Source organism: Podarcis cretensis, assembly GCF_951804945.1.
Source record: "Podarcis cretensis genome assembly, chromosome: 7".
NCBI lineage: Eukaryota > Metazoa > Chordata > Lepidosauria > Squamata > Lacertidae > Podarcis > Podarcis cretensis.
The window spans coordinates 83,826,638-83,852,665 of record NC_137176.1 but is presented as its reverse complement, the minus strand read 5'-3'; the positions used below and the strand labels follow the sequence as shown (position 1 = coordinate 83,852,665).

The following is a 26,028-nucleotide window of genomic DNA, read 5'->3' as shown; positions in this document are numbered from 1 at the left end:
TGCTGGCTTTCAAGAAAGATGGCGGAACAGAGGGGCGGCCATGATGGATGTTGGTAAAACCGTGTGTTGAAGGAAGGATATTCCTTCTCTCCTTCCATCCTTAGCCCACTCCCTGTGTGCTCATATTAAACAGGTCCAAGGATGAAAAATGAGATGATGATAATAATATATATTTTGCAAAGCCCTCCCAGCGGCCGATGCAACTACTGGGTGAAGCCAAACCAAGTTTTTAAGGTTTGGATGTAGATTGCGAAGAGAGGAAACACGAGAGCTGAAGTTGATTGTAATCATGTTAAGTGGTTTTCCTATCAAAAGAATCTAGCGCTGTGCCTGGTATTCAGAAGAGGACGGGAGGAGGGGAGGTGAGGTTTGATGCCTGCTTGGAAATTCTTGCTGTAGAAAAACGTGGAGTGCCCAATTATCCTGGCTCGGCCCCCTCCCTTTCTACTCCTCCCCAAAAAACCATGAGACTGGTTTAAAAGTAATGAGATTAAAATAATCTTTCTTTTTTTTAAAAAAAGGGGGGAAGGGAAGCTGTCTGGTTTCCAAGCCTTGAAGGTTACAGTAGGATTATGTATCCAGAATACTTGGCTGCGCCTACAAGAACTAGACATTTAATTTCACTTTATGTTGACAACACAGGGCTTGTTCTTATTTCTTTAAATCAATGGCTGGGATCAAGAGATTTCCGCCTTCCAACCAAGGGAGGGGAATCTTGGGATCCAATTCAGTGGCAATAGAACTGGAGCAAGTGTCTCCAGTCTGAAGGCTTTTTATGGCATCAGTAGAGGCTGGTCTAGTACAGTAGAGGGGGAATGAGGAACTGCCCCTGCAGATTGCTTGGACAGTGGTACCTCGGGTTACATACACTTCAGGTTACAGACTCTGCTAACCCCGAAATAGTGCTTCAGGTTAAGAACTTTGCTTCAGGATGAGAACAGAAATCGTGCTCCAGCGGCGCAGCAGCAGCGGGAGGCCCGATTAGCTAAAGTGGTGCTTCAGGTTAAGAACAGTTTCAGGTTAAGAACGGACCTCCGGAACGAATTAAGTACTTAACCCGAGGTACCACTGTACAGTCATACTTCGGGTTAGATATGCTTCAGGTTGAGCATTTTCAACTTGCGCTCCATGGCGACTCGGAAGTAATGGAGCGTGTTACTTCCAGGTTTTGCTGCTCGCGCATGCGCTGACGCTCAAAATGACGTCATGTGCAGAAGTGGCAAAACGTGACCTGCACAGATGCTCAGTCGTGTCTTAAATTCTACTCAGGATGCGAATGGGGCTCTGGAATGGATCCCATTCGCATCCAGAGGTACCACTGTATCCAGGAACTCTTAGGCCAGGCATAGGCAAACTCCGGCCCTCCAGATGTTTGGGATTACAATTCCCACCATCCCTAGCTAACAGGACCAGTGGTCGGAGTGATGGGAATTGTAGTCCCAAACATCTGGAGGGCTGGAGTTTGCCTATGTCTGTCTTAGACCACATCCACACAATATCTTTAAAGCACTAGGGAATCAGAGTTGGAAAGGGACCCTGAGGGTCATCCAGTCCAACCCCCTGGAATGCAGGAATCTCAAGTGAAGCAACCATATGACAGAGGCCCATCCAACCTCTGCTTAAAAACCTCCAAAGAAGGAGAGTCCACAACCTTTCGAGGGAGTCCGTTCCACTGCCAAACAGCTCTTAGCGGCTGAAAGTTCTTCCTGGCGTTTAGTCGGACTCTGCCTTCTTGTAACTTGAAGCTTGGGTGTAACCTTCAACACCTCCCTTTACATGGTGGCACAGGTTGCAGCCACAGCAAAGGTGGCATTTTTCCATCTCCGCCGTATCAAGCAGTTGGTCCCTTACCTTTCTCACCCTGATCTGGCCACAGTGATCCATGCGACGGTCACCTCTAGGCTTGATTATTGTAACTCGCTCTACGCGGGGCTGCCCCTGAAGCTGATCTTCCAGCGGGTGCAGAATGCCGCGGCGAGGCTCTTTACGGGGTCATTGCTGTGGGATTACGTTCATCCAGTGCTTTACCAACTGCACTGGCTCCTGGTGGAGTACAGGGTCAGGTTTAAGGTGCTGGTTTTGACCCTAGTACCTATGGGACCGTCTCTCCTGGTATGCCACAAATGACAACATTTCGGAGGTCCCAAGTCACAAGGTGGTTATATTGGTCTTAACTAGGGCCAGGGCCTTTTCAGTACTGGCCCCGACTTGGTGGAACGCTCTGTCACAAGAGACTAGGGCCCTGCAGGACTTGACATCTTTCCGCAGGGCCTGCAAGACAGAGCTGTTCTGCCTGGCCTTTGGTTTGGACTCAGTCGGACTGTTATGTTTCCCTCCCCTTATGGTTTTGATCTATGGGCTACTTTTAAAATGAGGCTGCATTTTAAATTGTATTTTAACTTGTATTTTAAATTGGTTTCCCCCCTCACTATTATGTTTTTACTGTAATTTTACTGGTGTTAGCCGCCCTGAGCCCGTCTCTGGCTGGGGAGGGTGGGGTATAAATAAAATTTATTATTATTATCATTATTATCATTATCATTATCATTATTGTTTCGGGTCCTACCCTCCAAGCTTGTTCCCTCTTCCATGTGCCAGCCCTTGAGATATTTGAAGATGGCTATCGTATCTATTCTCAGTCTCACTTTTCCAGGCTAGACATACCAAGCTCCTTCAACCACTCCTCATAAGACTCAGTTTCTAGACTCTTGATCGTCTTGGTTGCTCTCTAGGAGTATAGCATCTCTAGGAGTATAGCATCTAGATCAAGGGAAGTAATAGTGCCCCTGTATTCTGCTCTGGTCAGACCTCACCTGGAGTACTGTGTCCAGTTCTGGGCACCACAGTTCAAGAAGGACACTGACAAACTGGAACATGTCCAGAGGAGGGCAACCAAAATGGTCAAAGGCCTGGAAACGATGCCTTATGAGGAACGGCTAAGGGAGCTGGGCATGTTTAGCCTGGAGAAGAGGAGGTTAAGGGGTGATATGATAGCCATGTTCAAATATATAAAAGGATGTCACATAGAGGAGGGAGAAAGGTTGTTTTCTGCTGCTCCAGAGAAGCGGACACGGAGCAATGGATCCAAACTACAAGAAAGAAGATTCCACCTAAACATTAGGGAGAACTTCCTGACAGTAAGAGCTGTTCGACAGTGGAATTTGCTGCCAAGGAGTGTGGTGGAGTCTCCTTCTTTGGAGGTCTTTAAGCAGAGGCTTGACAACCATATGTCAGGAGTGCTCTGATGGTGTTTCCTGCTTGGCAAGGGGTTGGACTCGATGGCCCTTGTGGTCTCTTCCAACTCTGATTCTATGATTCCTCTACTGCACACGTTCCAGTTTTCTTTCCCTACAAAAGGCGCATGTTCTGTTTTCTGTGTTCTGTCAGTTAAGCCAATAAAATGCCTTTTTACCCATTCATACATATTTACATGCTCAAAAACAGACGTGCCAAGGAGCCCTAGCAGACCAGATGCTTCCAAGTGACTCATGTGTCTAATATATTGGTAGAAAATGCCTGTAATTATGTATTTGCCTTCTGGGCTCATACTTAATGGGGGAAAGGCTCTAATTACAGATTTTTGAGAAGAGGTTGACAAGCTGACAAATTTGCCAACAATCTTTAGCTTATATTTTTTTATTTTAAAAAAAACCAGCCATTTTTTTTAAAAAAATGTAAGTTTAACTTCTGGCAAAGTCTGTCTGAAGTGGGAGGAAGAGAAACAAAATTCTCAAGTTGACTTAATGGGTCTTATGTCCCTAAATGCACACAAATAATGGAAATAAAAAGGTACCATTTGGAGTGGCTAAGTTTTTGGACGTAACAATACCCTTTCTGCCTCGGATCAGGTTACCGCATTTTTTGCTCTATAAGACGCTCCTTTTCCCTCCTAAAAAGTAAGGGGAAATGTGTGTGCGTCTTATGGAGCGAATGCAGGCTGCGCAGCTATCCCAGAAGCCAGAACAGCAAGAGGGATCGCGACCCCTCTTGTTGTTCTGGCTTCTGGGATTCAGAATATTTTTTTTCTTGTTTTCCTCCTCCAAAAACTAGGTGCGTCTTACGATCTGGTGCGTCTTATAGAGCGAAAAATATGGTGATTTACAGTATAATACAACAACATGTGTCTGTAGAATGGGCTTACTAATCTTTGTATAGGATTGGGCTGCACACACAACACTTGAGTTCCTTCGCCTCGCAACGTGTTAGAAGTCTTTGGAAGCTCAGAAACAGAATGAGCTTCTTCTCATCCTCAACATCCGGCGACAACAAACACCTTCATCCTGAAAGCTGTTTCATGCTGAAAGCGTTTCATGCTGAAGGCAGCCTCTCCTTTGGCTGTGATTTAAAATCCAAACTCTTTTCAGTGCAGGCTTAGTATGTAAGACCCAGCATATATTGAGTGATTTCTAACAGATTGGCTACTCAGTCAGTTTTGTGACAATTCAGTTAAAGCTGCAATTCGGGGCATGCACCCTTACCCTTACTTCTGAGTAAGCAAATGTAAGATTGTGCTTTTACCCTTTGACCTCTAGGTTTCTATTTGTAATTCGGAGTTTCAATGTTCCTTCAAATATATCTGTTCTGCATGACACTTTGGATAGTCATAAATTCAATGCCTGCCAATTTATCAAGTGGTAATAATAATAATGGGACGCAGGTGGCGCTGTGGGTTAAAGCCTCAGCGCCTAGGGCTTGCCGATCGAAAGGTCGGCGGTTCGAATCCCTGCGGCGGGGTGCGCTCCCACTGCTCGGTCCCAGCGCCTGCCAACCTAGCAGTTCGAAAGCACCTCCGGGTGCAAGTAGATAAATAGGGGAAGGTAAACGGCGTTTCCGTGTGCGGCTCTGGCTCTGGCTCTGGCTCTGGCCAGAGCAGCGATGTCACGCTGGCCACATGACCCGGAAGTGTCTCCGGACAGCGCTGGCCCCTGGCCTCTTAAGTGAGATGGGCGCACAACCCCAGAGTCTGTCAAGACTGGCCCGTACGGGCAGGGGTACCTTTACCTTTACCTTTAATAATAATAATGGCTTTCTTTTAGTCATTACATGTAAATTTATGAAGGTCTCCGAGATTCTTAACTCTAGACACTAATTAAAACCTCTGTGTACTCTTCTTCCTGAAGTAATATCCCTTATGTAGTTAATTAGCAAATTATAACATCTTTCTGTTCCATTCTGTGTCAGTTGTATTTTCCAGAATTAATTATAAACTTTATTTGGCGTGCTTGGTATATCTGCATGACCGAAACATATTGGAAGCTGAGGGTTGGATGAAACCTCGTAAGCCGCCAGGGTCCCATCCAATTCTACAATTCTATGAGTCTATGATTCAATCGGAGCTTCAAATCTAATCTTTCAGAGTTTCTAGGAATAATATTCCTGGATATTTGCCCTGTTTCAAAAGAAAAGATAACCACGAATTCATATTGTCCTTGATTTCCAGTCCATGTTTATATGCAAATCCTTATTGCCCTCTCATTAAAGGCAAAGGTAAACTCTTATAGTCAATATCTTTAAGAAGGGGTTATTTATTTATTTTTGGGTGGGGGCAGGATCACAGCAGAAAGGATGAAACCGTAGCATAATAAGTTACTGATGCAACTCATTTCTGTTGAGGAAGTTCAACTCAGTGCCATACAGGAAGTTGCCATGAAACTCCAATATGTATCTTAAGATAAATTCAACAGTGTAAATAAGTTTTGATGAATATAATAATGGAATACTGAATGGCTTAGTTTATGTAAAAAATATGCAGGGATTTATCTTATGCAAAACAAACCATGGAAAGAGAAGAAGGGAAGTCACAGATATTTTAAGGTTGTTTAAATGAATATTCTGAAATGTAAAACAGAAAATTTAATAAAAATTATAGGGGGCTGGGGACTCAGATATATAAGCTAGGTGCCAAATGTCTCCTTAAACCAAGATTACAGTTGTCAGAACGGAATGTCTAGTTACCATTTTTGGTCAAGTCAGCTCTAAAGTCTTATTTTCCAAATGATGGACTGACTGTGATTGACTATCAATTAAACATCTGGCTAGTTCAGATTACAACCTTGAGCTCGGTTGAGAACTTTGAGAACTTAAAGAAGAAAAGTCACTTGATCCAGCGACAGTCCACATATATTTTGGCCTTTTCCGACCTCTTTCTCTTAATGGTGACACGGGCCATTCATAACATCAGAATATTCTTCACAACAGTGAGCGGGGCAGCCGGGTAGGGTAAGTGAAGATAAGCGAGAACAATTAACTATAACATTGTTCACCGCTCCTGCTCAGGCTGCACAGAAAAAGCATTTTGGCTCCTGAAATTCATTCCGATTGTGCAGATAAAATAGAACGGATAGAATTCTACAGGGTGGGGTATTAGTTTATACAACCGTCCAGATCCACTGATCCCCAGGCATGCACCTCCAGATGGAGATGTCAGACCACCATCCTGGCACCCAGGCATCTTCACTTGGTCACAAGTAGCCAATAGCCAGGTGCCAAATGCGCCTGGCTTCTGGCTAATTTCGAACCCTTATACTAGTTGTTGGAGACTGTTTGAATCCTGCTAGTAGGTTTCTTGCAGGCTTCTGGTTGGCCTCTGTGAGAACAAGATGGTGGACTAGATGGGCCATTGGCCTGATCTAGGAGGGAATCTATGTTCTTACGGCCACCCAGCTGTTGAACTACAACTCTGCCAATTCCTGACCATTTTACTTTCTTGGACTCCATGATCACTGCAGATGGTGACAGCAGCCACGAAATTAAAAGACACCTGCTTCTTGGGAGAAAAGCAATGACAAACCTAGACAGCATCTTAAAAAGCAGAGACATCACCTTGCCAACAAAGGTCCGAATAGTTAAAGTTTTCCCAGTAGTGACGTATGGAAGTGAGAACTGGACCATAAAGAAGGCTGATCACCAAAGAATTGATGCTTTTGAATTATGGTGCTGGAGGAGACTCTTGAGAGTCCCATGGACTGCAAGAAGATCAAACCTCTCCATTCTGAAGGAAATCAGCCCTGAATGCTCACTGGAAGGACAGATCGTGAAGCTGAGGCTCCAATACTTTGGCCACCTCATGAGAAGACTCCCTGGAAAAGACCCTGATGGAGGGCACACGGAGAAGGGGATGACAGAGGAGATGGTTGGATAGTGTTCTCGAAGCTACCAGCATGAGTTTGACCAAACTGTGGGAGGCAGTGGAAGACAGGTGTGCCTGGTGTGCTCTGGTCCATGGGGTCATGAAGAGTCGGAAATGACTAAACAACAACAACAAACCATGCTGAGTGATGCTTATAAGAGTAAGAGCCAGCAACATCTGGAGGGCCACAGTTTTCTCAGTCCAGTGTTAAGGGGAGGGAAGAAAGCACCCCCCCCCCGCTAAAAGCAACTATTTGTATAAATAGAAACTTAAGCTCACTTTTCCCATAAAGCATAACATTAATCATGCTCCATGATGTAGATCTACTTATTTTCAGGCAGTTCCTTCCCCATTCCATGCCAATCACATGCCTGTTTCGTAAAGGAAAGGCTACATCTTCACAAAGAGCCAAGCACAACATTGAACATTTCCTTTGTGGTGTAACCTGAGCTCGAAAGATGTTGAAACAAGCAAATATGTTTTATCAACCTTGGTGATACGATTATTTAACCACTGAACTATGTGGTCAGCTGCCAACAGTGACGGCCGAAACTCTGGGTGGGTGGAAAGCAGAAGTAATGGTAGATTTATTATGGCCTGCTCTGTATAAGGCAATAAAATATACCTGTTTTACTGCTGAGATCACAGTCGTGGATTTCAGTGATTGGTTTGGCTTCCTCTGTGATTGCAATCTGCATGCATACTTTGCTTGGTTTCATTGTTTTGCAATTCCGTGCAGATCCAGAAAACCCCTTGGGTAGATCATGGAACTGTAGGGCTGGAAAGGGACCTCAGGGGTCATCTAGTCTGCAACGCAGGAATCTTTTGCCCGATGTGGGACTCAAACCCACAACCCTGAGATTAAGAGTCTCATGCTTTGCCGACTGAGCTATATATTCAAAAGGGAACTGGAGGATATTCCTTAAGTGACAGATTTTGCTGGGTGTTGGTATTCTTAGTCTTATTACTGAATTCATATACCACCCTATATCCAGAGGTCTCAGGGCAGTTCACAATTTATAAAATCAAAATCAAAACAATAACCCAGTAACAATGCCCCCCCCCCAAGAGCCACATTTTAAAAGGGCATAGGATGTCAATCGGATCAACCAAAGGCCTGGCGCCTAAAGATGTATAATGAAGGCGCCAGGGGAACTTCCCTGGGGGGAGCATTCCACAGATGGGAGCCACTGCAGAGATGGACCGTTCTCATGTTGCCACTCTCTGGACCTCTTGAGGGGGAGGCACACTAAGAAGGGCCTCAGAAGATGATCTCAGGGTCCGGGTAGGTTCATATGGAAAGAGGCGGTCCTTGAGGTATTGTGGTCCTGAGCCATTTAAGGCTTTATAGGTCAAAATAATAATAATAATAATAATAATAATAATAATAATAATAATAATAATAATAATAATAATAATAATTTATTATTTATACCCCGCCCATCTGGCTGGGTTTCCCCAGCTACTCTGGGCGGCTTCCAACAGAATATTAAAATACAATAACCTATTAAACATTAAAAGCTTCCCTAAACAGGGCTGCCTTTAGATGTCTTCTAAAAGTCTGGTAGTTGTTTTTCTCTTTGACATCTGGTGGGAGGGCGTTCCACAGGGCGGGTGCCCCTACTGAGAAGGCCCTCTGCCTGGTTCCCTGTAACTTGGCTTCTCGCAGCGAGGAAACCACCAGAAGGCCCTCGGCACTGGAACTCAGGGTCCGGGTAAAACGATGGGGATGGAGATGCTCCTTCAGGTATACTGGGCCGAGGCCGTTTAGGGCTTTAAAGGTCAGCACCAACACTTTGAATTGTGCTCGGAAACGTACTGGGAGCCAATGTAGGTCTTTCAAGACCGGTGTTATGTGGTCTCGGTGGCCGCTCCCAGTCACCAGTCTAGCTGCCTCATTCTGGATTAGTTATAGTTTCTGAGTCACCTTCAAAGGTAGCCCCACGTAGAGCGCATTAAAGTAGACCAAGCGAGAGATAACTAGAGCATGCACCACTCTGGCGAGACAGCCTGTGGCAGCACTCGGTACACTTCCCTTTGAAATAGGAAACTAACCGGCAAGATGTACCACCACTGGCTGAGGCATCATGTCCCAGAATACCAGGTGCTGGAAACCAAAAGTGCTGTTGCATTCAGGTCCTGCTTTTGGGTTTGTGGTTGGCCACTGTGAGAACAGGATGACGGACTAGCTGGGCCGTTGGCCTGATCCAAGGGGTCTTATGTTCTTATCTTACTTCCTCCCCAATTCCTCTGGATTGTCTTGGTAATCCTACGCATGGGTTCATCACAAACCAAACACTGCAGGCAATTTCCTACATTCTTCGGATGTCACATTTTCTCTGGAGAGCCAACACTGCCGTAAAAGTTTATTGAGGCACGATTACTCATGTCTAATTTCTCGGGCATTCACAGAACTTTGCAGCTGAGCGTCTCTTGGGGTAGACATTGCAATGACTTAAAAATTCTGAATGGAATTGTAGAGTCAAGTCCAAGAAAAATAACACATGGACCAGCATTTCCCACAACTTTCTGAAACTTGATTGATTAAGTTGTTAAGTAAAGTTCTTAAGCTCGAGGGTATCTGTTTCCCTTCGGATAAGGGGCCATAAAAACGTGCCTCAGGCTAAAATTGCCAGAGTTTAAATCCATTGTTGTAGCAATTTGTTAGCTTTTGATTCCAAATGGATTTGGAGAAGATTCATCTGAAGTGTTTACCTTCGTCCTAAATGAAATTGAGTCAAATTTCTCAGCAAATTCAACTATGTTTTCATTGAAGAATACCTGTGTATATTAAAATAACTTATCAAACTTGCATCGGGATCAGTTTGACATCACGTTAGCCAAGCTGTCTACTATAACTGGCAATAGCTCTCCAAGTTTATTCGTTTAATTTATTTAGACCTTTTCTATAACACTTAATATGCAAAAGTTTCCCTAACCAGTGTACAGAAACCTAAAGCAGCAACAAATGTTATGAAAATGCACAAGAAAACAATCAACACAAATTACTGATAGGTGCATACCGCTACGAATTTTTCCTCTTTTTGACACACCTTGGCACCCAGGACCTCTCAGCCAACTGGTTCTCACCCAGGGCTCCACCCATCCACCTTGGCACTCACCCAGGGCCCAAACAAACTCAGATCACATACTCACAATCCCAACATCTCCCTAGAGTCTCCAACTCTAGACTTGCTTTTATGGGCAGGCACCAAGGTTGATGGAGCATCCTTTGACTGCCCACAGCTGTGGACCATTCTGTACTTAGTCAGCTACACTGGACTCACATCTGGTTCCAGCTGGCAGCAGGAAGACCTGACGGCACTGGCTGGCCAGGCGAGACAGTGGCTGAGGGCCCAGGAGTACTGGCCCCCGCCCGATCCCAGCAGCCATCCCCAGACCTTGCACGGAAGGTTTGGTTTGGGGAGTTTTCCCAGGAGGTCCAGAGGATGGTAAATAGGACACTTCTTCACTCACCATTCTGTAGCTGGCCTCTGCAAAACTCTCTTCTTCCAGTTGCATTATTGACCCATGGCGGGGCTTGCTTTGATGGGCAGAGGTCAGTCCCAGCCTGCTTTTAGGGATTGAACCTGAGAACGTCAGCATATAAACATCAAACTGAGCTATGGTCGTTCTCTGTAATTCAGTGAATTTTAATTAAAGCCAATAAAATATGCCTGATCTTTTCATGCATGTACCTCTTTCCTATGTGAACATAATTTCACGAAAGGTTTAGCCTAATTCCCTGGATGTATGTATGATTGGCCTTGATGTTAATTTCCGAGGTGTAATTTCAGCCGAAGCAACCTCATTAACACTTGGTTTCGTCTCTTTTTCCTTTCCAAAATTCGCCCCCATCTAATTAGATCTGTTGCCTCCATTTCCATTGGGATGTGATATTGAGAAATGGGGGCGGGGGGCAATTGTGAACATAACTCTATGCACAGCTTTCTCAAGGCAGTATCAGAAGGGTTTTGAAATGGTGGCGGAATTTGGAAGGAAGTCTCTGTAGTAGCCTCTCAGTGCTCTTAACTCAGGTATATTTGTGGTAGTGCCGAGGTCAAGATAGTGGCAATCTTCCATTGCCAGAAGCAGCACAAGACTAGGAAATCCTAGGTCATAAAATATGGGATGCAGGTGGCATTGTGGGTTAAACCACAGAGCCTAAGGCTTGCCGATCAGAAGGTTGGTGGTTCGAATCCCCGCGATGGGGTGAGCTCCCGTTGCTCGGTTCCTGCTCCTGCCAACCTAGCAGTTCGAAATCATGTCAAAAGTGCAAGTAGATAAATAGGTACCACTCTGGCAGGAAGGTAAACGGCGTTTCTGTGCGCTGCTCTGGTTCGCCAGAAGTGGCTTAGTCATGCTGGCCACATGACCCGGAAGCTATACGCCGGCTCCCTTGGCCAATAAAGCGAGATGAGTGCCGCAACCCCAGAGCCGGCCACGACTGGGTCGAATGGTCAGGGGTCCCTTTACCTTTACCTTTTAGGTCATAAAATGGCAGAAGTGGAAATGACCTCAGGGGTCATCTAGCCCAACCCTGACCATGCAAAGAGTCCATTGTCTAGTTTCTGCTTAAATGTCTCTGGTGAAGGAGAGCCCACCTTGCAAGACAGCCTGTTCCACTGTTTCGCCAGGGAATTTTGGATATCTCAGTTGGTTAGAGCATGGTGCCAATGACGGCAAGTTTGCAGGTTCAATCCTCGTATGGGACAACTGCATATTCCGGCATTGCAGGGGGTTGGATGGATGAACCCTCAGGTTTCCTTCCAATTCTATGATTCCAACAACATTAACTGAAATCCCTTTGTTTTAATTTCAACCCATTGCTTCGGGTTTTGCCCTCCAGAGCGGCAGAAATCAGATTTGCTCCATCTGTGCACCAGCCCTTTAAAATACTTGGAGATGGTTGCCATGTTACCATGTGTGGCTTAAAAAAAAAAGAGGATTAGATAAATTCATGGGAGAAAATTCTATCGATGGCTTCTGGCCACCACAATGGCTACATTCTGCATCCACGGATGGAGCCGAGTTGTCAAAACCCTGAAAAAAATGAAGCTCCCCATCTTGCGATTCCTTTGCAGCACTGATGTAGGTCCTGGGGGGCATTTTTGCAGGGGAGAACTGGGATGCGGAGGGGGGTGTTGCTTAACCCTCCCCCAGACAGCTGATTCTCTCCACAGCAAATGTCCCAACCTAGCAGTTAGGGCATGTTCTGGGCAGCCTTCAAAACTCTCGAGCTCAGCCGGTGCAGAAATACTCTCCTGGGTGGGTGGGCATTTTAGTTAGTGTGTATCATGCTCTGGAGGGGTTAAACACACACAGATCTCCCCCTGTAAGTTCCCCAATCTCCCACAATCTCCGTTATCTCAGGAAACATTTGAGTTTGGACACATGCACAAATAACATTTAGATTGGCAGATGGTTTTGCTAGCTTTTTCCTTGTTCCTGGGCATTCTGCCAGTCCTAAGATTTGATATCAGCAGTTCTTGGCCACAAATGAACAAACAGAAATAGCTGGGGCGGGGACGGGGGCAGTGACCTGTAGGAGCACCAGGTTCTGCATCGCTTGTGCCATGTGCCCAGTTTTAGCTGATTGTGGTGTGGGTGTGTTTGTTTAGCAGGGCCAACGGTCAGGAATAACAGGAAGAAACTGTCGGACAACAACAACAACCGGAGGGTCAAAAGATTATCCATCCCTGATCTGCAAACCCTTCTTCCCAACTTGGGGCTTGAAATAGATCCGTGGCAAAGCTTTGGCAGACCAAGGTTGTGCTTACATGCCATGGAAATCCGTAAAGTTTGGCTTATCATGTGTGCACCCACATTTCTTCTCACTTGTGCTTGGAGGAAACAAACCACAATTCCTGGTGTACAGTCGAATCTGAAATTCAAGAAACTATGATGCAACCAGAGTTTGTCCTTGGCTTACTGGTGATCATGGTTTCCTGGAGTGAAGCAAAGCAATATGGGTTGGGATGTAGTAGTAGTAGTAGTAGTAGTAGTAATTAATATTAACAATAATAATTAATAAATTTTTATTAGTTATATCCCGCCCATTTGGCTGGGTGGCTTACAAAATACAGTGGTACCTTGGTTGTTGAACTTAATCCATTCCAGGAGTCCATTCGACTCATGGAACCATTTGAAAACCAAGGCACAGCTTTTAATTGGGTTAGCTGCATCGGATGTTCGGCTTCCCAAAAACGTTCACAAACCGGAACGCTTACGGGTTTGCAGCGTTGGGAGCCGATTTGGTCGGGAGCCAAGCCGTTTGACAACCAAGGTACCACTGTATATAAAAACATAACAAAACATCAAACATTAAAAAGCAGAATCTCTTATACAGACTATAAAGAAACCAAAAAATCAGTAGAATAATAAAAACAAAATAGTAATAATCAGTTCAGTTACACCCAAATTAAAATAACTGCCAGTCCCAACTAAACATTGAACCAACCCCAACCCAACAAAAAACAAAACAGAGGGACCAAAATTAAAACATTTTAAAACATTTTTTAGCCAGTTGCCCCAATCCAAGAGTTGTTCCAGCAATTTCTCTGCGGCCTCCCAGGAGCCTCTTGGTTTTTCAGGGCGAGACTGGGTTCCGCCCCCTAGGCCAGGTGGAAATGGGTCAAGCAGCAGGGAGCAGGTCTTCTAGTCTTGTGAGCTTATGGACTTTGTTACAAACCTTGGGCGAGGTTTGCTTTGGATTCTGGCAAGTAAAGCCATTATGATGTACAGTGGTGCCTCGCAAGACGAAATTAATCCGTTCCGTGAGGCTCTTCGTATAGCGGTTTTTTCGTCTTGCGAAGCAAGCCCATTGACAGCTTAGCGGATTAGCGCTATTAGCGGTTTAGCGGCTTTTAGCGATCAGCTGTTAAGCGGCTTATCAGTGGATCAGCTGATAAGCAGCTTAGCGGCTTAGGAAAAGGGGGGGAAAGGGAAAAAAAACCCGCAGGAACTCGCAAGACATTTTCGTCTTGCGAAGCAAGCCCGTAGGGAAATTCGTTTTGCGAAGCGCCTCCAAAACGGAAAACCCTTTCGTCTAGCGGGTTTTCCGTCTTGCGAGGCGTTCGTCTTGCGGGGCACCACTGTATTGGCACAATTTGCAAAGCAGAGCTTGAGCACACATCCTCGCATCTGCTCACCTGTGTCTCTCGCCTCTTTGCTGCCTCCCCTGATGAAATTTATGTTGCAAGCGCTCCAGAGATCAGCAACCTTTCTTTTTCCTGCTTCTAAACCACTCGGATACAAGGTCCGCTCAGAACGTTAGGATAATTATCCGCGGCAGAAAGCCTGCCTGCCCCTGTATAGATCTGTAAGATCACTTAGATCTGTGGTTCCTCAATTGGTACAGTACCGCCCCCCCCCACCCCAGGGATTTCCTAGTAGGGCAATAAGAGGCAAGGGAGTTTAAGTGGGGTGCTTTTGAGAAGCTGGTGCCTGTGGATCAAGTTTTCATTAGTTTTGTTGAATTAATTAAACTAATGACCAGAGAACCACGAAGAGCTGAAGGGCAACACAACATGCCATGGAACGTGGAGTGTTAGGAACATCATCAAAATGTGATGAGAAGTGACTCAGGCCAATGGAATAATGCGGTGTTAGTGTGGAGACCCTAAATTTTTGAAAGTCCTCTGCGATGGGTGGACTAAGACTAGAAGGAGGGCTTACAATACGTAGGTACGGGAAGCAAACAACACAGAACTCTGGAGAGAAATTGGAGAGCCTCATATCCAAAGATAGATTGCGAGACTCCGCAGAAGAATGGAACTAAATCGTTTTAATTGGATTTTGAATAAATGTGCAATTAATTGTTCACTGTTTTGAATTTTGCTGCGCTGTTATCTTTCTTACTGGGCTCGTTTGAATAATTCTTTTTATAGGGTAGGGGGACTGGGGATGAGTTTGTAGAGCCAGTGGGTTTGGGGACCATTGCTATAGAAGGAGAACGAGTCTGTCTAGGATCTGTGCTCAAGATGCTCATTCGCCTCCTGCAGAAGGTTTATAAGACACATTGGCCAAAGATTAGGAGGGGAAGTGCTGCTGTGTAATCAACTTAGGCAAACAGGCAGAGACCCCCAAATGGGAAAAATAACTTGCTAGTGGCAAGGAGAAACGATGAGTCTTTTGCCACACTCTCGGGCAAAATGGACAGATTTCCAAACCACTGCATTTCTCTTTCGCCAGAGTTGCTTTTTAATGAAAAGATGTGCACTCCACCCATCTGCTGCAGTGCAGAGCCCGGGGCAGCTTAACAGTTAAGGTTGACAAAGTGCAAAGAAGCAAGCAAACAATGACAATGCAGTACAATAACAGCAACAGATAAAAATGGCTTTAAAAACCGAAGCCTTGTAAAAACAGGGGGGGGGGGGCAGACTCGTCCCTGAAGCTCTGATGCCTGCCAGAGCAAAATGACGCTCGCCAGACAACAAAGGCAAGGGAGCCAACCAGTTATCCTGTGGCAAGGAGTTCCGCAGTCAAAGGCCCCGTCTTCTGATAAGGGCCTTGTGATAGGGGCCCTACCCATTGTCCCAACCAGCCATGCCTCTGCCATTCTCAGGACCCAGAGAACAGATTCTTCCCTCTCCAGCCAACCTTTCAGGGAGGGTGGGTTTATCTGGGATGGTCTTTATGTCAGGGGCAGCCAATGTGCTGAACTAGATCATAGAATCAAGGAGTTGGAGAGTTGGAAGGGACCACGAGGGTCATTGATTCCAACCCCTTGCAAACCCAGTCAGGTGGGCAGAATATAAATTTATTATTTTTATTATTAAGCCCTGCCTGGACATCTGAAGTCAGCCCTGCTTAGGGAAGCTTTTAATGTTTGATGCATTACTGTATTTTAATATTTTGTTGGAAGCCGCCGAGAGTGGCTGGGGAAGCCTGGCCAGATGGGCGGGGGATAAATAATAAATATTATTATTATTATTACTACCCACTTCCCCATTGTTTTCGGTAAAACATGCCCAATTGGCAATAATATTTTTTAAAAAAAATGAAACTTCAGTGTGTCTGAAAGCACTGACCAGGGGGAGGGAATTAAAGTTCTTTTCTTGGATGGAAAAAATAAGACCTATTTCTGCTTCATGTGCTGCTAACTCAACATGAGCCTGAAGAATGACATTCATCAGGACTTCCCTGTGCCTGCAGAGAGCACAATTGCTCCCCCCCCCCTTAAAGAAAACCTCCAGCACGAGATAGAAATAGCAGATATGCAAATCCTAGCTCTCCAAACTGCCACAAGAAGTACTCACCATTCTGAGCTTCTGTGATCTGCAAAAACCAAGCTCCGTAAGGAATGCTTCCTGCTTGGGATACTGAAGTATTTGGTTAAGGTCAAAGCAGGAGAATATTGTAGTCCGGTGCTGCCAGCATGGCGGAGCTCAGTGGAGGGAGAAGCCAGTTAACCAGTTGAATACTTGAGGATACAGAAGGGCAGAGCCCATATACAAGGTTCAGTCCAGCCCCTAGGCAAACTCGGCCCTCCAGATGTTTTGGGACTACAAGTCCCATCATCCCTAGCTAACAGGACCAGTGGTCAGGGATGATGGGAATTGTAGTCCCAAAACATCTGGAGTTTGCCTATGCCTGGTCAGTAGTATATCAGTTAATGTAGTCAGGCGATCCGGGGGTCAAGATACCCAGGGTTCAAGGTCACAAGAAGTGGTGTGAGGATAAAGAGAGCCAGTGAGAGGTGTAGAGAGTCAGTGAGAGCCAGTGTGGTGTAGTGGTTAAGAGTGATAGACTCGTAATCTGGGGAACCGGGTTTGCGTCTCCGCTCCTCCACATGCAGCTGCTGGGTGACCTTGGGCCAGTCACACTTCTTTGAAGTCTCTCAGCCCCACTCACCTCACAGAGTGTTTGTTGTGGGGGAGGAAGGGAAAGGAGAATGTTAGCCGCTTTGAGACTCCTTCGGGTAGTGATAAGGCGGGATATCAAATCCAAACTCCTCCTCCTCCTCTTCTTCTAAAATGGGAAGGAAGAGATGCTTGAGATCCTTTGAGGAAAGGTGGGACACAAAGGGACCAATTACTCTCTGACCTGCCGGATGTTGTTGCTCGAACTCCAATCATCCTGGACCATTGGCCATGTTGGTTGCAGATTATGGAAACAGAAGCCTAGTGATGTCTGGGTGTTCAGAGGCTCTCCACCCCTATTTTGCAGGAAGCACAGCAGAACTAACTTTGTGACCACCCAAACATTTGGACACGGTTCTGCTGAGGGAGATCTCTCCATCCTTTCTCCCCATAACCTCCCCTGCTGCTGTATATCTAAACAGCTACTTGACAATAGCACTTCAAACCAAGGAAATGGAAATTCTGTCTCCCTGTGCTCTCCCCCACTTTATGATGGTGCTGTCATATCCATCTGTGAATACTAAAAATCCTTCTCCTATACAGCTGTCAAAATCAATTTGCTGATACGCTTTCCGAACTGTCATCGTCTCCCATCCCCATTATTATTTCTCCTCCACCTGGCTGGTTCCAGGAAGTCTGAGAGTGGTATTATCTAGCATTGCTGCGGCAGAAACCATTTTGGCAGGAGAAGAGGCCTCTTACAGTCTTGGGCATTGTTTCGCTTTGTGTGGGTTCCCTTCCCAGACTGTTTTGTTTCCCTCCGGCAGCAACAAAGCACTGAATAGGAACTTCGATTCTTATAAACAGGGCAGGCCCATGAGACATATCTTGGAGATGCATTGCCTCACTGGTATTGTTAAACAACTATATGAAGTAATGATGTCCCCCAAAATATGGCATTCTTCCCCTAACTGTTCTCCATTAGCACCTTAAAGACCAACTAAGTTAGTTCTTGGTATGAGCTTTCGTGTGCATGCACACTTATTCAGGTATCTGAAGAAGGAATTTTTTTATTTTTTTATTTTGTTTTGACTATGGCAGACCAACACGGCTACCTCTCTGTAACTGTTCTCCATTAATTAATGAGAAAAGAAACTGCAAACTTATCCAAAATTTCAGTGAAATTCTCATGGATGGGGAGCGGGGGTTTTGGTATGTTTAACTGTAAAGGTAAAGGTACCCCTAACCGTTAGGTCCAGTCACGGATGACTCTGGGGTTGCGGCGCTCATCTCGCTCTATAGGCTGAGAGACCCGGTGTTTGTCCACAGACAGTTTCCGGGTCATGTGGCCAGCATGACTAAGCTGCTTCTGGCGAACCAGAGCAGCGCATGGAAATGCCATTTACCTTCCCGCCGGAGTGGTACCTATTTATCTACTTGCACTTTGACTGCTTTCGAACTGCTAGGTTGGTGGGAGCAGGGACCGAGCAACGGGAGCTCACCCCATTGGGGGGATTTGAACCGCCAACCTTCCGATCAGCAAGCCCTAGGCTCTGTGGAGCCTGCTGGATCAGGCCAAATGACCCAACCTCCTGTGTTTTCCAGCAACTGGTATTCAGAGGCACTGCTGCCTCAAACTGCAAATATCTGGGGTGAGCTCCCGTTGCTCGGTTCCTGCTCCTGCCAACCTAGCAGTTCGAAATCATGTCAAAAGTGCAAGTAGATAAATAGGTACCGCTCTGGCGGGAAGGTAAACGGCGTTTCCGTGCTCTGCTCTGGTTCGCCAGAAGTGGCTTAGTCATGCTGGCCACATGACCAGGAAGCTGTACGCCGGCTCCCTCGGCCAATAATGTGAGATGAGCGCCGCAACCCCAGAGTCGGCCACGACTTGACCTATTGGTCAGGGGTCCCTTTACCTTTACCTATTGGCCGCTTGTGACCGAGTGAAGATGCCCAGGCCTGACATGTCTGCCATCTGGAGGTGCACGTCTGGCGATCCTTTTATCTTGCCTGTTTTCACACACTAGCAACGCATCCTGTAGAATTCTATCTGTGATATTTTAGCTGCACAATCAGAACGAATTTCAGGAGCCAGAAAGTTGTACGGCGGTACCTCGAGTTACAAACGCCTCAGGTTACAAACGCTTCAGGTTACAAACTCCGCTAACCTGGAAGAGTTACCTCGAGTTGAGAACTTTGCCCCAGGATGAGAACGGAAATCGTGTGCTGGCGGCGCAGCGGCAGCAAGAGGCCCCATTAGCGACAACACGCCTCTAGTTAAGAATAGTTTCAGGTTAAGTACGGACCCCCGGAATGAATTAAGTTCGTAACTAGAGGTACCACTGTATTGGAAAAGTACGACTTTTGAGCTATTCGGCCCCAAAATGACAACTAGGCATTCTGTTTTGGTGACTGTAACCCCTGGTTTAAGGAGCCATTTGCTGCCTAGCTTATATATACAAGTTTCTAACACTGAGTCCAACACCCTGTTCTTAACTGTCTGCATTGGTAAGGGCCCCATCTATGCATTTAAAGTGGCATCCCTCAGACCTTGTGGGGGGCTGGACTATATTGAGGGGGGGAATGAATGAATTCCTATGCCCCACAAATAACCCAGAGATGCATTTTAAGTACACATTCTACTCATGTAAAAACATGCTGATTCCTGGACCGTCCGTGGGCCAGGTTTAGAAGGCGATTGGGCCAGATCCGGCCCCCGGGACTTATTTTGCCTACCCATTATATACCGGTATATCATAGATCAGGCAAAGCCTTTCACTTGAGTTGAAAGGAACTCTGTCCCTGGTATTCCCATCTGCAATGGCCCATTCACACATGGAAAGAATCGCTCCTAACATCCTTTTTATTCCTCAGTCAAGGTGACTTGCGGTCAGTATGTTACTGGGGCTGTCCCACGTGGTCCCGCTTTCAACGCAGTTTGTGAAAGTTTTGGGGTGGTCACAGTGCTTATCCTGTCACTTCCTGCTGAAATCTCACAACTCTTTGTATCACAAATGTTCCGATTAATTTTTGTCCCACGTTTGCTGCACTATCGCCCTTCCAGACAGTGATAATGTGGTGGCATTGGGGTGGGGTGGGGTGGGGGGCGCAATTCAGAACAAAGTGGAGCATGTAAGTCCACCAAAGGCACACTATTTTTGTGGGAAGAACAAGTTGCGGAAAACACCCACGATAAAACCGCAGGCTGAAGGGACAGTCAAGGTGTGTGTGTGTGTGTGTGTGTGTGTGTGTGAGAGAGAGAGAGAGAGAGAGAGAGAGAGAGAGAACTGCCACTACAGTGGTACCTCGGGTTAAGTACTTAATTCGTTCCGGAGGTCCGTTCTTAACCTGAAACTGTTCTTAACCTGAAGCACCACTTGAGCTAATGGGGCCTCCTGCTGTCGCTGAGCCGCCGGAGCCCGATTTCTGTTCTTATCCTGAAGCAAAGTTCTTCACCTGAAGCACTATTTCTGGGTTAGCAGAGTGTGTAACCTGAAGTGTATGTAACCTGAAGCGTATGTAACCCGAGGTACCACTGTATATCCTTTCTGGCTGATTTCCATATAAAAGACCACTAACTAACCTGCCCCACAAGGACCATTCTTCTACCAGGACATCATTTCATCAGCTCCTTAAAAATATTTTTGAAGTCAAGGAGGTGACTTGACCTGTTTCCCAGTTCTGCAGAAGAGGAACTGAGGCACTAGCAGATTGTTAGATTCTTCCCTATCTCCCATAAGGAAATGTACCTTTCAGCATAGGGATTTCTCTGTCCATTCTCAATAATTTCCTGACTGAATAAGTAGTGCTCATTTCAAATTCCAAAGCCAGGACCTCCTTTGCTTTGAAGTTACCTCAGACTTCACAGGTGTAAAAGTTGCATGTTCTCCAGTCAGTCGGACTCTTGTAATTTCCTATCGCTTGAATGGAGGGCTCTGCGGGGGGCCTTCAAAAGGAAATGGACCCCCGATAGACATCATAAGCTTGTGAGCTTTAATTTGAAGGCAGCTAGCGATCTCCCCCGACAAGAAGCCGGGAGCTGGTAGGAGGAATAAATCAGCATATTCTTAGAGTTGAGAGTCCTCTGGCACAAATGGAAATAAATCCTGAGAAGGAAGCTGAAGAAGACGGAAGCATTTGAAAAGCCACTCGAATCTGCCTCCCGGGCATGTTTGCACATGGCGAGGTGCATAGGGTGGTATTCAACTACGTTTTACTCAGAGTAAACCCGCTGAAATGAACAAAGAGCACTGAATACCCCTGGTATCTGGTTCCCGAGAAGCTGACCCTCAGACAACTGAAAGAAAGTTCCCTGCCTGAATTCATGCAGAGGCAAATCTGCTATGAAATTTAACAAATATTAAGCTCTAGGTGCCCTAATCTGGGTGTGTGTGGGGGGGTGTCCCCTGGATCAGACTTCAGTCCTCCTTGTTTAAAAAAATTGGATCTAATAGTCTAGATTACGGTTGCACAACCCATTTTGACTACTATATGTATGTGTGTGTGTATATATATATATATATGTATGTGTATATATGTATAGGTGTGTGTATATAGACAGACAGATGATAGATAGATAGAGAGAGAGATAAATAGATAGATGATAGATAGATAGATAGATAGATATATTCAACAATCCCAAAGTTTGAGAGTGGGTAGCATAGATGTCGTAAAGGTGAACTGTCTTGGTAAGTTGGCTGTTCTGCTGAAGAGCACTTAACCTGATGCATATTGCCTCTAGAAAAGGGCATTGCAAGGAAGCTCTCATACAGTGGTGCCCCGCAAGACGAATGCCTCGCAAGACGGAAAACTCACTAGACGAAAGAGTTTTCCGTTTTGGAGGTGCTTCGCAAAACGAATTTCCTATGGGCTTGCTTCACAAGACGAAAATGTCTTGCGAGTTCCTGCGGGTTTTTTCCCCTTCCCCCCCTTTTTCTAAGCCGCTTATCCGCTAAGCCGCTAATAGCGCAAATCTGCTAAGCCGTCAATGGGCTTGCTTCGCAAGACGAAAAAACCGCTAGACGAAGAGAATCGCAGAACGGATTCTTTTCGTCTTGCGAGGCACCACTGTACAATGAAACTGTACATGAATAGGTTGCTAAAAAAAAGAAAAAGAAAAAGAGTATTTTGTAAAATGTGCTCCATGTAATATGAGATAATTCAGTTCAGCAGTTTTAATCAAAATCTGAGATGCAGTAGTTACAGTAAAAAAAATGAAATTCTGGTAGAACAACCCCACTGAAGGAGATAAAAGTGGTTACCCAAACCTCACTGTTGGTTTGCAAAGGGGCCCCCATGAAAATTCAAGGTTCAGGGCCACAAAAATGTAGGTTCGCCACTGAATTTCCTAGAAGCTGACTGATGCTGGAAATTGAACTCTGGACTATATAGATTTCTGCACTGGTCTGACAAAACAGTTGTGATGTTTTTAGAATTGTTTGTGCTGATTTAGAGGAGGTGGACGGGTTGTTCTGTGCTTGGCTCCCCGTGTTCCCTGTTGGCCGATGTCCCACCCCCACCCCCAAACGCCTAGATTTGCTTGTGACTGGTGGCAAAGTGGCCACCTGCATGATTTCTGCTGCACCCATGAGCAGGCGACTCCAAGCAAGCACTGTGGGGCGTGAGACTGCTTGCATGTGAAAGACGTATGAGGCTGAGCTAGATAGCTGGTCCGTCTAGATCAGGGCTGTCTACACTTCCAGCAGCTTTCCACAGTTTCATGCAGGGATGTTTCGTTAGGGACTGATCTAGGAACCTTCCACATGACAAACACTGCGCCCTTCCCCAAAGGACTGCAAATATCATAAGTGGCCTTATGATTGAACCACTGTTGATCCGTCTAGTTCAACCAGTGTTAGAAACTCAGATGTATAAACTAGGCACCAAACGGCATCTTAAACCAAGGCTATACTTGCCAAAACAGAATTTCTGTTGCCATTTTTGGGCAAGGAACGACTGAGTTATCAGTTAAACATCTAGCTAGGTTAAGAGCTTTGAGAACTTAAAGGAAGAAAAATCACTTGATCCAGGGACAGCCCACCTATATATTGGCCTCTTTTTCTTAATGGTGACACGGGCCATTCATAAGGTAGGAATATTCTTCACAGCCGTGAGCAGGGCAACCAGGTGAGATAAGTGAAGAGAAGCAACAACAACAGCAACAACAACAACAATTTATTATTTGTACCCCACCCATCTGGCTGGGTTTCCCCAGCCACTCTGGGCGGCTTCCAACAAAAGATTAAAAATACATTAAAACATCAATCATTAAAAGCTTCCCTAAACCAGGGCTGCCTTCAGATGTCTTCTAAACGTCAGATAGTTGTTTATTTCTTTCACATCTGATGGGAGGATGTTCCACAGGGCAGGCGCCACTACCTAAAAGGAGAACGTTGTTCACTGCTCCTGCTCAGGCTGCACAGAAAAAGCATTTCGGTTCCTGAAATTCGTTCTGCATAGGCAGATAAAATATAACGGATAGAATTCTACAGGATGGGGTGTTAGTGTATACAAACAGTCCAGATCCAAAGCTCCCCAGGCATGCACTTCCAGATGGTGGAGATGTCAGGCACCATTCTGCCACCCAGGCATCTTCACTTGGTCACAAGTGGCCGAGAGGTGCATAATGCGCCTGGCTAATTTCAAACGCTTTTGTCTACACCAGGGGAAACCAATGCTGTGCCCTCCATATCCTATTGAATTATGACATCTCTGGTCATCAGATAATGGGAGTTTTGACCCAGCAGTATCTCTGGGGTGCCCTATTGGCCATTTCTGGATCTACTGTATTTTTGGTTTTTATGGAAGCCGCCCAGAGTGGCTGGGGAGGCCCAGCCAGATGGGCGGGGTATAAATAATAAATTATTATTATTATTATTATTATTATTATTATTATTATTATTATAGCAGCAGCTCAATGGGATCTCAGGGAGAAGTCTTTCCCTGTTGTACTTGGAGGTATCAGGGAATGGACATGTGATTGAGGGTGTGCTCTACCACTGAGCTGTGATTTGTCACATGATCACTGGCCACAAATGCGGCTCATGATCTCTAACATTTCAACAGATGAAAGCTTAGGGTGCTGTGACCAATGGCTCTCCTGTTATTCGCAAACCCCCAAACCACCGGCTGATTTAGCCATCTCCACTGTTAACAAATTATTCTTATTAATTTGCTTTACCTGCCTTTCACCCTAAGGTTTTGGGGCGGGTTACAACATGAAAACACAATGTTAAATGCAGTTTAACGCAACTTAACAGTCACAAAATAAGCGGGTCCTAAAAATACACACCTCAAGTGTCAAAAGCTGCAATTACTATCATTGTACTTCCTTCCTTCCTTCCTTGCTTGCTCTCTCTCTCTTTCTGTGTGTGTGTGTGTTGGTGTTGTGGTTTTTGTCTGCAATATCCTGGCCTGCAGTGGCTTTCTGAAGGAGGCCGGCTTAGTAAACTGACCACAGTAGTTTAGTTTTAAATGACTTGGGGGCGTTTAATCTCTTCTGGGATCTGTTTTTGCTTATTATAGAGTAGCTGAAACTCAAAAGCATTTAGAAGGTGGTTATTGCCAGGGACGGGTGGGTGGGAGAAGCGTTGATGAACGGGTGGTTTATCAGTCATTAAATGCATGCGAGTTTGTCACTATAGTAACTTTATAGAAAACTTCAACTCGGATTTCAGAATTGCGCTTTGCAGTGCAAGCAAGTCAATGCATACATTAAGGAAACGGGAATTTTCTGTGCTGCACATTTCATACCAAAGAACAGCCACGTTTAACACAGTTGGGGGACGCATCCCTGCAGGCAGAGCCTTAAGCAAGGGGGGGGGCAGTCTTGGTGATTTGTAAGTTGTTTATTTTGCTTTAAGAGACAGCCTGCCCATTGTACAGGATGAGCCTCCGTGTTGTCGACTGCAGAATATCAGATTGCAGAGTAGGTGTCTCTTGTTTCGTTTTGTAAATGTCGCCCACACCAGAATCTCCCTCCACACGCTTTAAACTTGCAAGTGGGAGAGGAAACTTCACAAACCCTTTCTCTCTGCACTATGGATTTATTTCATAAAAATTATGCATCACTTGATTGTGAAAACAAAAACAAAACCCAAACAAACTTCAAAGAAGGTAACAAAAGGGTATTAAAATTGTGAAAAACTCAGTCGTATTTTAAAACACGCAAAAGTTTTAAAATACTAAAGCAGATTAAAATTACTTCAGCTTTCCAAACATCTGTAGGTTTGCCTAAATTAGGGCCGCCGTACGTCCCGACATTACCGGGATTTCAAAGGTGAAATTGATGTCGGGGGGGGGGGTTGTCCTGGATCTTAGACAAGTCAATAGAAAAATCCCGGGTTTTTGGGTGGTTTTGTAAAAAAAGAAGCTGAACAAATTTCCTTTAAAAAAAGTTTTCCTTTAAAAAAAAGTTTTCCTTTAAAAAAAAGTTTTCCTTTAAAAAAAGAAAGAAGAAGCAGCTCAGCAATTTTGGGGGTTTCCTTTAAAAAAAGCTCAGTCATTTTGGGGCCTTCCTAAGCTCAATTTTTTTTGGGGGGTGTCCTGGTTTTTCCTTTTTGAAATATGGCAAATTCAAAGCAGATTAATTCGAAACATCTGGTTAGGCTTGCCTAAACAAGAATGCTTTTAGCCGGCACCGGAAATTGTACAGTGAAGGTGCCTGCTTGATCTCAGTAGGCAGGGAATTACAAAGCGGCACACACTAAACGACCAACTTCTTACATGTGCGGAATGAGTGACTATTACGTGGCACTTGCAGGAAGTGTGCAATCTGCAGGAAGCTTCCCCCCCCCCCTTTAATTTTTTAAGTGAAGGAGCAAGATAAACCCTTTTCGACTTCCTAATTCTGTGCAATCAGATGCATCAGAATGACATGGCAGAATTCTGAGATGGTAGAAGAGACTGATACGATAGCCGTCTTCAAATATCTCAAGGGCTGTCACGTGGAAGACGGGAACATGCTTGTTTTTTTCCTGCTGCGGAGCGTAGGACTCGAACCAAGGAAGTTACAAGAAAGGAAAATCTGACTAAGCTTTCTGACAATAAGATCTGTTCGGCAGTGGAACAGACTCCCATGGGAGGTTGTGAATTCTC

General features: G+C 45.4%; 1 protein-coding gene across 2 annotated transcripts in view; it reads left to right on the top strand.

The window, feature by feature from the left end:
* The window catches only part of ST3GAL1 (ST3 beta-galactoside alpha-2,3-sialyltransferase 1), a 121,114-nt gene that overhangs the window by 16,171 nt on the left and 78,915 nt on the right, over nucleotides 1–26,028 (top strand). The gene's annotated exons all lie outside the window — the stretch shown is intronic.